The following is a 14975-nucleotide window of genomic DNA, read 5'->3' as shown; positions in this document are numbered from 1 at the left end:
ATCGAGGAGTTCTATCGTTCCGGTGCCATAAAAATCAACAACTTCGAAGGCACAAGTCCGAGGGTGGTGAACGGTCAAAGAATTAAACATTATATCTCAGATAATCCTATCAATGTTGAAACTAATATTGTTGAGACCGTAACCCCGGAGGAATACATAAGGGACACTTTTCAGAACATTCCAGACTCCAAAAAGGAATAGGTATGTGGTACGGTAAGTGAACCGACTCCAAAATAATTCTAATGGCATTTTTTATCCGTTTTGGAATATTTAAGAATTTTGGAAAGAAAGAAGTAGTCCGGGAAGACACGAGGCCTCCACGAGGGTGGAGGGCGTGCCCACCCTTCCTGGGAGCGCCCCCTGTCTCGTGGCCACCTCGTGTGCCTCCCAGACTCCGTTTTCTTGCACGTTACGTATTTTGGTCGGTAAAAAATCATTATATAATCTCCCGAAGGCTTTGACCACCGTATCGCGCAAATATCCTCTGTTTTTGTTTCGAGCTATTTTTGTTACAGATCTAGAGCACCATGACGTCGCCCTCCTTCAACAATGAAGACAATGATGCTTGGCTATTGAAGATAGAGCTGAAAAGAGAAGAACCGGAAGAGATCAACAAGGATGAAGGGATCAAGAAGGCGATGGAGGTTCAAGCTCCGGCGGTGAAAGAAGAAGACATCCCTCAACCCTTACCTAACCTCTTTACTCCAACTGAGATTGAAGCTTTCAAGATGATTGAGTTAGCTCGCATACACAATAAGTATCTCACACAGGAGAATATTTTGTTGAAGGATCATATTGTTGGACTCAAGGGCATTATCCGCAAGTTGGAGGAGCTTTTACGCTCGATGTGCGATTATCCACCATCATCATCACCACCTCCATCACCTCCGTGGACATAATCACATGGGTATGGGCACTCCCCTTGGCAACTGCCAAGCTTGGGGGAGGCGCCCCGGTATCGTATCACCATCACACTCCTATATTTACTGTTTTATTTAGTTCGATCCTTTTAGTAGTATCTTGATCTAGTAGATTGAAGTTTTAGTATCAATTAGTTTTGGGTTTTGCTTTGTGATCTCTTTATGTAATCGAGTCTGTGAGATATCTATAATAAAGATTAGTGTTGAGTCAAGGGCTTTGCTATCTTGCCATGATCTTGAGAAAGTAGAAAGAATAGAAAGAATAAAAGAGTTTATATTGATCTTATGGATAGTAATGACTTTACACATAAAAAGTATGAGGCATAAAAGTTGTTGAGAGTTGACAAACATAGTTTTGGTCATCATTGCAATTAATAGGAAGTAATAAGGAAAGAGAGGTTTGCACATACAAATATACTATCTTGGACATCTTTTATGATTGTGAGCACTCACTAAGTATGACATGCTAAAAGAGTTGATGTTGAACAAGGAAGACAACGTAATGGTTTATGTTTTCTCACATCTCAGTTAAAGTATATTGTCATTGATCTTCCCAACATGTTGAGCTTGCCTTTCCCCCTCATACTGGCCAAATTCCTTACACCAAGTAGAGATACTACTTGTGCTTCCAAATATTCTTAAACCCAGTTTTGCCATAAGAGTCCACCATACCTACCTATGGATTGAGTAAGATCCTTCAAGTAAGTTGTCATGCTGCAAGCAATAAAAATTGCTCTCTAAATATGTATGACTTATTAGTGTAGAGCTGCATACGATCTTGTTATGGAAGCAATAAAAGCGACAGACTGCATAATAAAGGTCCATATACAAGTGGCAATATAAAGTGACGTTCTTTTGCATTAAAATTTTGTGCATCCAACCCTAAAAGCACATGACAACCTCTGCTTCCCTCTGCGAAGGGCCTATCTTTTACTTTATGTTTTTTACTTTAAGCTTGAGTCAAGGTGATCTTCCACTTTCCCTTTTTCATTTTATCCTTTGCAAGCTCCTCGTGTTTGAAAGATCTTGATATATATATCAAATTGGATGTAAGTTAGCATGAATTATTATAGTTGACATCACCCAAAGGTGAATACGTTGGGAGGCAACACAATAAGCCCCTATCTTTCTCAGTGTCCAGTTGAAACTCCATAACCACAAGTACTGCATGAGTGTTAGCAATTGTAGAAGACTATATGATAGTTGAGTATGTGGACTTGATGAAAAGCTCTATTCTTGACTCTTTCTGATGTTATGATAAATTGCAATTGCTTCAATGGCCGAGATTATAGTTTGTTAGTTCCCAATGAAGTTCTTAACCATACTTGACATTGTGAATTGATTGTTGCTTGAGCATAAGAATCATATGGCAAAATCTTTATATGTTGCTGTTATAAGAATGATCATGATGCCCTCATGTCCGTATTTTATTTTTATCGACACCTCCATCTCTAAACATGTGGACATATTTTTCGATTTCGGCTTCCGCTTAAGGACAAGCGAGGTCTAAGCTCGGGGGAGTTGATACGTCCATTTTGCATAATGCTTTTATATCAATATTTATTGCATTATGGGCTGTTATTACACATTATATCTCAATATTTATGGCTATTCTCTCTTATTTTACAAGGTTTACCATGAATAGGGGGAATGCCGGCAGCTGGAATTCTGGCTAGAAAAGGAGCAAATATTGGAAACCTATTCCGCACAACTCCAAAAATCCTGAAACTCAACGGAAGTCAGTTTTGGAATTAATAAGAATTATTGAGCGAAGAAAACACCAGAGGGGGCCCACACCCTGGCCAGGAGGGTGGGGGCGCGCCCACCCCTACTGGGCGCGCCCCTGTCTCCTGGGCCCCCTCGTGGCCCTCTGGTGCCCATCTTCTGCTATATGAAGGCTTTTACCCTGGAAAAAATTAGAGGCAAGCTTACGGGACGAAACTCCACCGCCACGAGGCAGAACCTTGGCGGAACCAATCTAGGGCTCCGGCAGAGCTATTCTGCCGGGGAAACTTCCCTCCGAGAGGGTGAAATCATCACCATCGTCATCACCAACGATCCTCTCACCGGGAGGGGGTCAATCTCCATCAACATCTTCACCAGCACCATCTCCTCTCAAAACCCTAGTTCATCTCTTGTATCCAATCTTGTATCAAAACCACAAATTGGTACCTGTGGGTTGCTAGTAGTGTTGATTACTCCTTGTAGTTGATGCTAATTGGTATACTTGGTGGAAGATCATATGTTCAGATCCTTAATGCATATTATTACTCCTCTGATTATGAACATGAATATGCTTTGTGAGTAGTTACGTTTGTTCCTAAGGACATGGGTGAAGTCTTGCTATTACTCCCTCCGTTCCTAAATAATTGTCTTTCTAGAGATTTCAACAAGTGACTACATACGGAGCAAGATGAATGAATCTACACTCTAAAACATGTCTACATACATCCGTATGTTGTAGTTCATTTGATATGGCTAGAAAGACAATTATTTGGGAACGGAGGGAGTAGTACTTATGTGAATTTGGTATTCGTTTGATATTTTGATGAGATGTATGTTGTCATTCCTCTAGTGGTGTTATGTGAACATCGACTACATGACACTTCACCATTATTTGGGCCTAGAGGAAGGCATTGGGAAGTAATAAGTAGATGATGGGTTGTTAGAGTGACAGAAGCCTAAACCCTAGTTTATGCGTTGCTTCGTAAGGGGCTGATTTGGATCCATATGTCTAATGTTGTGGTTAGGTTTACCTTAATACTTCTTTTGTAGTTGCGGATGCTTGCAATAGGGGTTAATCATAAGTGGGATGCTTGTCCAAGTAAGGGCAGTACCCAAGCACCAGTCCACCCACATATTAAATTATCAAAGTACTGAACGCGAATTATATGAGCGTGATGAAAACTAGCTTGACGATAATTCCCATATGTCCTCGGGAGCGCTTTTCTCATTATAATAAATTGTCCAGGCTTGTCCTTTGATACAAAAAGGATCGGGCCACCGTGCTTCACTTTATTTACTTTCATTGCTTGTTATCCATTACAATTTATCTTATCACAAAACTATCTGTTACCTACAATTTCAGTGCTTGCAGAGAAAACCTTACTGAAAACCGCTTGTCATTTCCTTCTGCTCCTCGTTGGGTTCGACACTCTTACTTATCGAAAGGACTACAATAGATCCCCTATAGTTGTGGGTCATCACCTGCCACTCGCCGCTCGCACTACCTACTACCCTCTCTCCTATCAAAATCCTCGCCGACAACTACCCCACCGCCATCGCCATGGACCGAAGCCTTGGCTGGCAGACGGCTGTCAAAGAGCTAGCCGACAACAACCAAGAGTTGCGCGCGCAGTACAAGGAGATCATGCGCTAGTTCCACAGTGTGGAGATGATGAGGAACTACGCCCGCGGCCTTGTCAAGGTCATGACGGCTGCTAAAAAGCACCGTGCCTTCCCTCGCGGCTTCACCGTCCTGACAGCGACCATTCTGCTGTGGGCAATGCGCGAGGTGCAGTGCTCCCCCGACCCTAGGCAGCGCGCCCGTTGGTGGATGTACCACTCATCCACCAATGCCTCGGCAGCCTAGGATCCTACGTGCGTTGTGTACAGGGCGAAGCACGTCACCGACGCCGCCATTGCTCTCCCAGCCCCCATCAACACCGCCTACTAGGAGAGGCGCAATCCATTTGTCCTCGGGCCAGACGAAGACTCCAAGGTGGAGTCATCTGACGACGAGTCCTCTAGCGATGAGGTGGAGGAGCTCGTTGTACTCTCCGAGGATGAGCCAGATGTGCAAATGCTGGCACCGGTCGTCGACACCGTGGAGGGGGACAAGAACCTCCCCATTGATGGGGAGAAGCCATCAGAGGTTGCAAATCTCCCAGAAGTCATCGTCGTGATGCAAGAGGTTCAGGTGGATGATGTGGTCGCACTGGCGGTGGGGAAGAAGAAGAGGCTTGCGGGGAAGATGACTGCGGTGCGGCGCTTTGAACGCCTGAAGCTGCTGAACAAGGAGGAGTGAGGATGCTATCTTCAGTTTCATCTGTCTTAGCAATCTTCAGTTTCGTCAGTCTTACCAATCTTCAATTTCACCACTCTTGATTTCTTGAGCTATACTATTGTCAGTTCACTAAGTTAGAGTGTTAGATTGGTCAGACGTATTTAGTCATTGCTATCTATGTATGTCAGCAGTATGTCAGACTATCTATGTATGTCAGCAATATGTTAGATTGTTTTACTACTTATCATTTCCAAATATGCTAATATATGAAAGCTGTGTTATCATTTCCAAGTATGTCACTATTGTTAGTTAGCTAGATATATATGCATATATTGGCTACACATAATATAAGAAAGTAAAATAGCCTCATCATTCAACCTTCTTACTTACTTAACTTAGCATAGTAGGTCTTAACATAAAAGTCATTACATCATAGATAAAACCACCTAGTTCTTAAACCATAATAGTAGCTCATACCATCTTGATTCAGGTTTTGAAACCACATAACACATTCCGAAAATATACACCTAACATGCATGACATTCCAAGGCCATATATATATATATATATATATATATATATATATATATAGGCCTAATAATTACTTAACCAACACAACAAGCACTTCACTCATCCATTATTGCCTTGATCCTCTCCAGCTTATCTTTGATACTATGCCCAGCCTTGAGCAGATCAGCAATCATATACTCCAATTTCTTATTTTCTTGCTTAAGTAGATCACTCTCCCCCTCCACTTCCTTCATGGCCTTCCTCATGTTCTGAATGATATCTGCTTGGCTTTGAAGAATGCACATTTGCTCCTTGTCAAGCTTCAGCTTCTCCATCTTTATCTCAATCTTTGACGGATCCTCGAGTTGTTTCTTCTTTTCATTTAGATCATTGATTTCCTGACTAGTACAGCCCATGTCATGAGACATCTTGCCATCTTGATAGTCAAAAATCTTGGATACATCTTCCACCAACTGGTTGTAGTTGTCTGTCAGGAAGTCAATTTCCTTCTTTAGCTTGCCCACCTCTTTCTCATGAGCTTATTTGTCCTTCACCCTACCCAAGTTCTGCTCATGGTACATGTCCCAAATCCTTGCTAGGAACCTTTGTAGGATCTCTGGCCAAGGAGCATCCACCCACTCCACCACCCCACAGTTCACACCTTCATCCTACAGAAGCAATTTTTCAAAAGTAAGATAAAAGCACCTTACTTACAAACTTAATATAGTTAACTGAAGTCATAAACTTAATTCAGTTAAGTGAAACCCTATGTTTAGATCAATGCTCTCTGAATTCAGCTAACCGAAGCAATTTTTCCAAAGTAAGCACAAAGCACCTTATTTAGCAACACTCAAATTCATTTAGCAACACTCAAATGAATTCAGCTTACTGTATTCAGTGCAGCAGAGATCAATTCACTTAACAGTTATATTCAGTTAACAGATATATTCACTTAATAGTTAACAGATATATTCAGTTAATAGTTAACAGGTGTGCCAATTTCAGTCAACTATTTATTGAATTCAGTTAACTCAAGATCTAATTTCACATATATGCTTCCATATGTAAGGCACCTAACAGTTTGAGTTCAAAACACACCACACGTCTCTGCACAACTGAGAACACATTCACATTGCCCTTTCTGTTCCACCAGCAAAACAAGTAAGAGTTGAAGATTAAATACCTACTACACAGGACAACCAAGGAATCGCCTCCCAGTCAAAGCACCATCAAAAGCTACCATCTTGTTGGGCCTCTAACGATGCATCATGCACTTCGGTTCAGATTCAGTGAAAGAACCACAGAAAGATGGATCCACCACACTCTCGGGGGTTTCCTGCAAAAGGAACTTGGAATCAAACAATTAAACCAAAAGAAACTTGGAATCTCGAATTTGGATGACCTAACCCTAGCCCTAACTCGGTTCCACCATGATGTACTTACAAAGAGCTGAGGGTCCATTGAAACCATGCAGATGTCCTCCTCCGAGCTCTCCTCGTCATTCCACGATGGCATCCTCAAGTTCTACCGACAGCAATGCCGGCGGCGGTGACGGCGATATGCTCAGAGCAGGAGGGAGAGGGAGAGGATGAGGATGATTGAGCGAGGAGGGAGAGGGAGAGGATGAGGATGAGTGAGCGAGGAGGGAGAGAGTGACTGAGCTCTCAAAGCTGGCCAACTTATTGGACCACCGACAACCGCGTCCCGACAAGCAATGGTGTCGTTAACAATTGTTAACATGCGATCGTCCACGATTGGCCACGGTGGCACTAATTCATGGGCCCAACCGGTCAGTTCAGTGCTTAGAGTGGGCGCAGCGAGCGGTTATCCGACATGGTAGGTTTGGGCCACGAGTTAGTAAGAAAGTGGTAGTTTTTGGCACAAATCTATAAAGTGGTAGTTTCTGGGCACGTTTCCACTAAAGTGTTGTAGTTTTTTGGTTAAATACTCCGATTCATGTTTAGCATTTCACCTACTAGAAGAGTTTCATTTTTCTTTTCGACAATGCTAAAATCCTACCGACTTGTGGTTTGCATCAGGCGCGTACGACTCACGAGCCGCTCAATCGGAATCCAATGGCGTGCGTTGTCCGTGGTGCGTGCAGCGCGCCTGGCGATAGCCGTTATGCTGCTTCCCTCTCAATGACAAGTGGGCCGAAACCGCCCGTCTCGCCCAATCCCCACGATCCCCACTTCCCCCCTCTCCCTCTTTGCCCGCTCGCCCGCATTACTTCTTCTCGTCCGGCTGCTGCGATTTCCATTCGAAACCCCTCTCGCTACCCTCCCCCTCGCCCGCGACGGCTGGTGGTGGTGGCACGCTCCAGTTCGTGGCAGACGGCGTCTGAATCTGCGGTGAGGAACGCATTCCCCATCTTGTCTCCCTGTTTTGCTCCATTGATAACTTCTCGCCGGTCTGCCATTGATTTTTGCTGCTCAGAGCCTACGAATCTGGTGGGTTGTAGTTTAGGCCGGCTTCTAGTTTCTGAATCAGTGTTGAGGAGCGCATCCCCCCACCCGCCCCTGCTCTGGATTCCTGTTGCTCCGCTGGCATGCTCCGCTGTTGATTTTTGGTGTTCAGACCCTTCGAATCCGGCAGGTTGTTGTTCCCATTAGGTTAGATTAGGTTGCCTTCTAGTTCCAGTTCAATATGGCTCGGACATCTGGTGGGTGTGGGTAGATTTTCATGGTGGATAAGCGTGGTTGGTTCTACTAAGGATTTTCCCACATGATTTTTTATTCACCTGTTAGTGTCGTGGATGTGGATTTTTAGGACATGAAATAGTGTTTGGTTTATGGATTTTAAGATGTGCATTAGTGGTTGAGGATTTGAACAGTAACCCTAAGTTCACTCCCAAAATGTTATTATGTTGGTTTTGTTTGATGCGGTCTGTCTATCTATTAGGCTTGTGGTGCTCTAATTAGCATGTTTACAATGCTTGAAGTACCTGTGATGTTTGTTCTGTTTAATTATCATGATGTTTGTATTGAACTTACCAATGACATTGCACTCAAATTACCAGATGCTGAAGCCCTGCTATTATCTGTTTAATTATGATGATGTTTGTATTGAACTTGCCAATGACATTGCACTCAAATTACCACATGCTGAAGCACGTTTGTTATGGTTAAATTGTCATGACGATGGTATTACACATACCAATGACATTGCACTCAAATTACCAGTTGCTGAAACACTTTTTTTACGGGTGGTGTTGTTTATGTGCCTAAATTTCTAGTTGTCGGTAATTTTGAGCGGTGCAATCCCGCTCCGATTACTAATTGTTCTTCAAACAGCTACATCCACATTAGGTTATGTTTTTTGGATTGCAGCCTCGTGATTTTAATGCTTTGCGTTTCTTTTTTTGGATATCTCCAATGATGATGTGCAATCACTTACCATTATGATGTTACTGTAGTTACCAGTATTTTTCTAGTCTAACTACATGCAGCACAATGCTCATTTCTTATTCAATGGTCCGGTTGTTTTTTGTATGCTTACCGACATCATTTTTGTGATTATTAATGACCGGGTGTCAATGCTAATTTTATCACTGGTATTTTGGTTGTACATCATCAAATTGATGACGCCTTTCTAACTTACCAATACTATTGTGCCTCATTTATCAGTTACACATGCTTTTATATACTTGTGCCATCTGTTTTGCTATAGTTTAGCAGGTGTGGTGAACCAAGTACAGTTTGCTTGATTTATTTATCAGCTATATTATTGTTATTAATTGTGATATCATTTTTTCACAAATCATCTAATTGGTTTCATTTGCTTTTCTTTTTTGTTCCTATGTGACAGGGACACAATGCCGAGGAAGCGCAAAGGAGGTGGTGATGGAATCCATGAGGATCCTTCGAAAAAGGCGAAACGCCCTCCTCCGCAGAACAGAGCCTCACCCAGTTCGCTTCTTCTAGCATGCAAGGACATGAATGATGACAGGAAGGGTGCCACTGATGAGATGGATTTTACAAGCCTTTGAAATATCCAGTGTGACCATCTATTCAACAATCTGAGTGTGTGGCTTGTTGATTTGTACGACCCCGATTCCCGTGAGGTGGTCATACCAGGGCGAGGCAGGCTTCCGGTTAATGAGAAAGACGTGCATCGTGTTATGGGCGTGCCGTGTGGAGGGAATGATGTCCCTTACAACCTCCCTACTGAAGCTGATATTGAGTTAGGGCTTGAGTTGTTTGGCGAGCTTGGATATGCACCTGAAATGACTGATCTTGTTAATCTCATAAAGGGTTCTGAAAATGCTGATGATTCTTTCAAGTGTATGTGGCTTTTGCTTGCGGGGAATACAATCATTGCCCCGACCACCTCCAACAAAGTTAGCTCCAGATGGTATGCTGTGCTGGTAAGTTGTTATGTAATTCTGTCATTTTCTTTCTTGTGTGCCTGATAACTTTACTGTGTGTCAGTGTGGTAACTTTCATAGTTTTTGTGGTCCATTTGGTGAACTTCAGATTCTTTTTGTTTTCAACTTGCAGCGTCACATCAATGGTATTAAAAATCTCAATTGGTCCAAATTTTTTGCTGATGAACTACACAAGGCGTTGCTGAAACGCAAGCCTACCCGGGGTTGCCTTCTCTTCTACAATGTAAGTGACGATGCTTTCCTCTTACCTTTTTTTCATTTGTCATCTTTTTGTCATATTGTGTCTGATTTTTGTTTGTGTTTACCATGACACTTGTATTTTCCTTATCAGCTATTGTACATTCATGTGATTGATCTTTCTGGACTCGGCATCATATTGCCCGATGGTCCTTTTCCCATCAATGTGTGGAAGAAGAAGCTGATAACTCTTGTCCTCAACAAGGATGTTCAGGCTGACAAAGTTTCTTTCGGGAAACTACCGGTAATCTATATCTATGTTTTTTAGTTCACACACTGCTTTGCAACTGTATTTTCTTTTCATTGTTTTTTGTTGTTACTTTTCTGACTTGTCACTACATTTTTTTCTAGTTGAAGCCTGAGTTTGGCATGAATTTCTGTCTGTTTGGTGGTCTCGAAGGTCTTGACAGGTTTATGCGTGTTCATACTGCCCCAAGCTGCAGTCAGGAGGTGAGCATGTAACCTCTTTTTTTTGCTATTCTATGTTTTTCATAGGCTGATAACTTATTTGTTGCACTAAATGTGGTGACCCTTTTTTGATGTCAACTTGACACTCTTTACAAATGCCATCAGATATTGTTGCTTCCAATGTGTCATATCATCTACAAAGGATAATAATTATGTTTGCAACCTTGTGTCAATTCTTATTGTAATGCCTTGATAACTTTGTTACATTCCGGTGATAACTTGGTATCATGATAACTTTGGTTGCATTCCTGTGATGATTCTTTTTTGTAAATCCTTTGATAACTTAAGTTTTTTGCTGGTGTCTAATTGTGCTATTTTAGCTTTCTCTTATATTGGTCTTCATTTTCCTGGCGTCTGAATGTTTGTTAAATCATGAATACATTCATGTGTTTACTGCAACGACACCACACATTCTTGTTTAGTATTGTTCATGTGTGTGCTTTTCGTGAACTGATGATAACTTTTGTTTCATTTTGGTGATAACCTACTATTTATTGTTATTTTTTGCATTTTTTCTGTTGAACATAAATTTGTCAAATCAACCAGATAGTTGCTCGGTTCACGTCCGCCATGGCTGGCATACTAGGCGATCTTGTCCAATCATGTACCACTTTGGATGATGAGGGCCATTCAGATACATCCCGTCGGCTAGACGCTGGATTGAATGTTCTTTCTTCTACTACCCGTACGACGACAAGGACCATGCGCTCATCACAAGTCAGGCGGTCAGAAAGCCCTGGAAAGAATGTTGCTGAAGATTCTGTGTCGGGGAAACTGATCCACGAACACCTATGGGGCCGGCGGACCGAGCCCTTTCGGTTCGGCGGGGGGCGGAGATCACACAAAGAGCAGATCGAGGCAAAGCACACGAGCAGTTTACCCAGCTTCGGAGCTCTCCGGAGAGATAACACTCCTACTGCTGCTTGTTTGATTATCTTGTGTTCTTGCTCCAGAGAGAGCGTAGTGTTTTTCTGGGTTCCGAACCAGTCGAACCTCCCCTACGTTGCGCATGGGCCTCCTTTTATACTCTAAAGGGGTCACCGACAGGTGGCAACGCAGAGAAGGGTACAAATGTAAAAAGTGAGGTGGTTGGTACAGTTACTTGTATAGTGCACCCTTCCTAACCTTGACGGCAGGGGACAAGGGCATTAAATGCCCGTCTGAGCCGCCCAAACAGTGCAGAAAAGGACCGTTAGGGGCGCCACCGTTCGCCACGATGCCGATCTTGTCAGCTTCGCATGCCACTGCGCACCGCTGGCTGCACAGCTTCCCGCCACGCGCGCCTGGAGAGGCCCCTAGAGTGACATGTTGGTGGATGCGCTGGAGCGTGGGCACAGAGTGGCCGCCTGCTGCGGCAAGCGCGTTGCCGCTGCTGTTATCTTGTCGGGTCCGGAAGCTTGTCGCTCACCGGGCCTCGAGGTACCTTGGTTGGTCTTCCCGGCAAGCTCCTCTTGCCGGGGCCTTGTTGCCTTGCCGGAGCGCGTGGCACGTCGCGGCAAGTTCCTTGGAGTGCCTTGGTTGGCCTTCCCGGCAAGCTCCTCTTGCCGGGGCCTTGTCTCCTGAGCTTAAATACTTTGTTCTTGAATGGCTCCAAGGGAACCACGGAGGATCTTGGCGTTCGCCAGGCAAGCCTTGCCGCGGGGTGCTGCAACTGCCCGTGCACAAGTTCGGGGTACTAGGGTACCCTTATTCTAGTACACCGACAGGAGCCCCCGGGCCTGGGCCAGACACGGTGCCGAGCGCTGTTGGGCCAGGCCCAAGACAGGGCACGGTCACACGCGGACTGGGCCACACCGAATCTCGCTCCATATCCACCGTGTTCTCCCCTAACGGCACGCGTCGAATTCGGCGTCGTGGGAGAGATCGTGGGTGGTTCTTTATTCGGAAGGGCGAAACGTCCGCCCCGTCCCTCTTTATAAGTAGAGGAAACAGGGGCAGTTCGTTCCCCCTCGCTGGTTGCTACTACTCCATCTTCACGAACCTCCGCCGCTCCCCCCTTCTTCTCGAAGCCGAGAGAGCAGCGCTCCGCCCCCCATTGCCACTAGCATCACCAACGCCGTCGACCTCCCCCGCCACCTCCGCCATGGCTCCGAAAGCCGACAAGGGAAAAGGCGTGAAGTCGGTCGAGGCGCAGCGGCTCGCGGCGCAGCGGAAGGAGCGGGCGATCTTCTCCCCCCATCTCGGCGCGAAGGAGCTGAGGGAGTACTTCTACCTTTTTTGGGCGACGGAGACGCGGGCGCATCCGCGCACGAGGATACTACCGGCTGCTGCTTCGGAACTGGCTCCAAATGGGTACCCATTCTTCGCGCTGTTCTTCTATTGCGGGCTCTGCCCGCCCTTCTCGAAGTTCTTCTGCGATATCATGAACACCAAGGGCCTCCGCCTCCTTGATTTCACCCCCAACACCGTTCTGACCATGGCAGTTTTCGCACATTTGTGCGAAAACTTTGTCGGAGTCCACCCCAATGTTGCCCTTTTCCGCCACTTCTTCATGCCTCGGGTAGAGAGAGGAGAGCCGCTTGCCGGAGGGATCGCCTGGATCTCGAGAGTCGGCAAGAAGGAGGCGTACTTGGAGGGTGAGCTCCGCAGCAAGTGGGAGGAGTGGAGAGCGGAGTGGTGCTGGATCGTCGAGGAGAATCCACAGCCCTTCACCGCCGTGCGCCAAGCTCCAATAGTGCGCGGCAATGACTGGAGCAACGTGGCCCCGAAAGAAGAGAGGCTGAAGATCGCCATCACTAGGATCCTTCGCCTCAGGCTTGCCGGGCTCACTGTAGGCGCTGTAGGCGCAGATTTCCTCCGCCGCCGCATCGCCCCCCTACAGGAGAGGGGGAGGCCCGCCTGGGAATTCAAGAATTCAGCGGACATCATAAGGTTGCGGCCGGGCCTCAACTACAACTTCACCGTCTTGGAGCTGGATGCAATGCTCCTGGAGTTATTCAAACGCGATCCCCAGCACCCATTCACGCTGGCGAGGGGCGTCGTTCCATTGTGCAATAATTCTTCGCTTGACCGGATCCGCGCCATGATGTCGTTGTGCGATTCACACGGAATCGTTCCAACTTGGCAAGAGCCTGCGGATGACGTCGTGCAAGGGAGAACTCTCCGGCAAGGGGCAGTTCTCCAGCAAGGGACAGCACCGTCGATCCTGCGGCGGCCGAGACCGCAACTGCAGATCTTGGCACAGGTAATTCACTTGTCCAAAAACGTTCCCTTGGGTTCTTCTTCTTCTGATTTTCTTCTCTTGGATTTTTGATTGATTTTCTCCCTTCTTCGTTCTTCAGACCCATCTGCTGCTGAGCCAATGGAGACAGAGGGCGCCAGCGAGGAAGGCGCGCATGGCAGCACTGACGACGCCGCCGCCAACGAAGAAGGGGCCGGTGCTGATGAGACCGCCGGCGAGGAGGCCGCCAAGGCTGCCGCCGCAGAAGCCGGCGAGGGGTCGGGCGATCGCACTGACGACCCTGAGGCCGCAGGAGCGCCAGGCGCTGCGCCGACCGCCGATCCCTCTGCCGCTGCTGCGGAGACGGGCTCCAAGGAGCCCCAGCCCGGTGCCTACTTGAAGGCCGGCGACGATATCTTCATCAAGCTACCCTGGGCGTCGAGCTCCAGGGTGCCGGTCGAGGGGGAAACTTTCGATGAGGAGGTGATCGCCTCCGCTGGACTGTCGTTGGTCGATGCACCCAGCAGCAGCAGTGGCGAGCCTGAGGAGGAGCAGCTGCTGCGGAAGCTGCTGTCACTTTACCGCGCACGACAAGCCAAGCTGGCTTCCCGGGAAGCGCTTGTCGCGAAGGCGGGAGTTGATATGGAGAAGCGCGTGGAGGAGCTCCGGGGCCACAATCAAGAAGCTCTCCGGTCCCTGGCACAGGAGCGGGAGCGACTCGCCGAGGAGCGCACGGCCTTCCTTCTCGAGAAGGCTGAAGCTGAGGAGGAACAAAGGCTGGCCGCCGAGAAGCAGTCCGCGCGAGAAGGCGAATTGGTGCAGCGGAAGGCCAACCTCGACAGCTATGAGGAGGAGGTCGCCGAGCGCGAGCAAGCACTTGGCGAGGCGCTCAAGGAAGCAAAGGATGCTGCCGCAATCGTAGAGGCCGCCAAGAAAGAGCTGGAGGAGAAGGTGGCGCAGCTGGAGGCCAACATCGGGAAGAGCGGCGAGGAGCTTGCTGCGCTCAAGCGTGAGCGTGAGAAGGATGCTGCCGCCCACGGTGAGCTGCAAGGTCTTCTCGCTAAGAGGGGCAAGGAGCTCAGTGCCGCCAAGGATTCCAATGCAGACCTGAAGTTGAAGCTGGCCACGCTGACGCAGACGTTGGACAACGCCAAGGAGCGGGAGAAGACCTTGTCGGAGAAGGTCAAGGCTGACAAGGCGCTGCTGGAAAGCATCGCAGTTACCCAGAACTCATTCAGAGATACTGTGGAGCACTAGACCGAGGGTCTGGTGAATATTGCCGCAGTC

Source organism: Triticum aestivum, chromosome 7B (genome assembly GCF_018294505.1).
Source record: "Triticum aestivum cultivar Chinese Spring chromosome 7B, IWGSC CS RefSeq v2.1, whole genome shotgun sequence".
Lineage (NCBI taxonomy): Eukaryota > Viridiplantae > Streptophyta > Magnoliopsida > Poales > Poaceae > Triticum > Triticum aestivum.
This window is presented reverse-complemented; position numbering follows the sequence as displayed.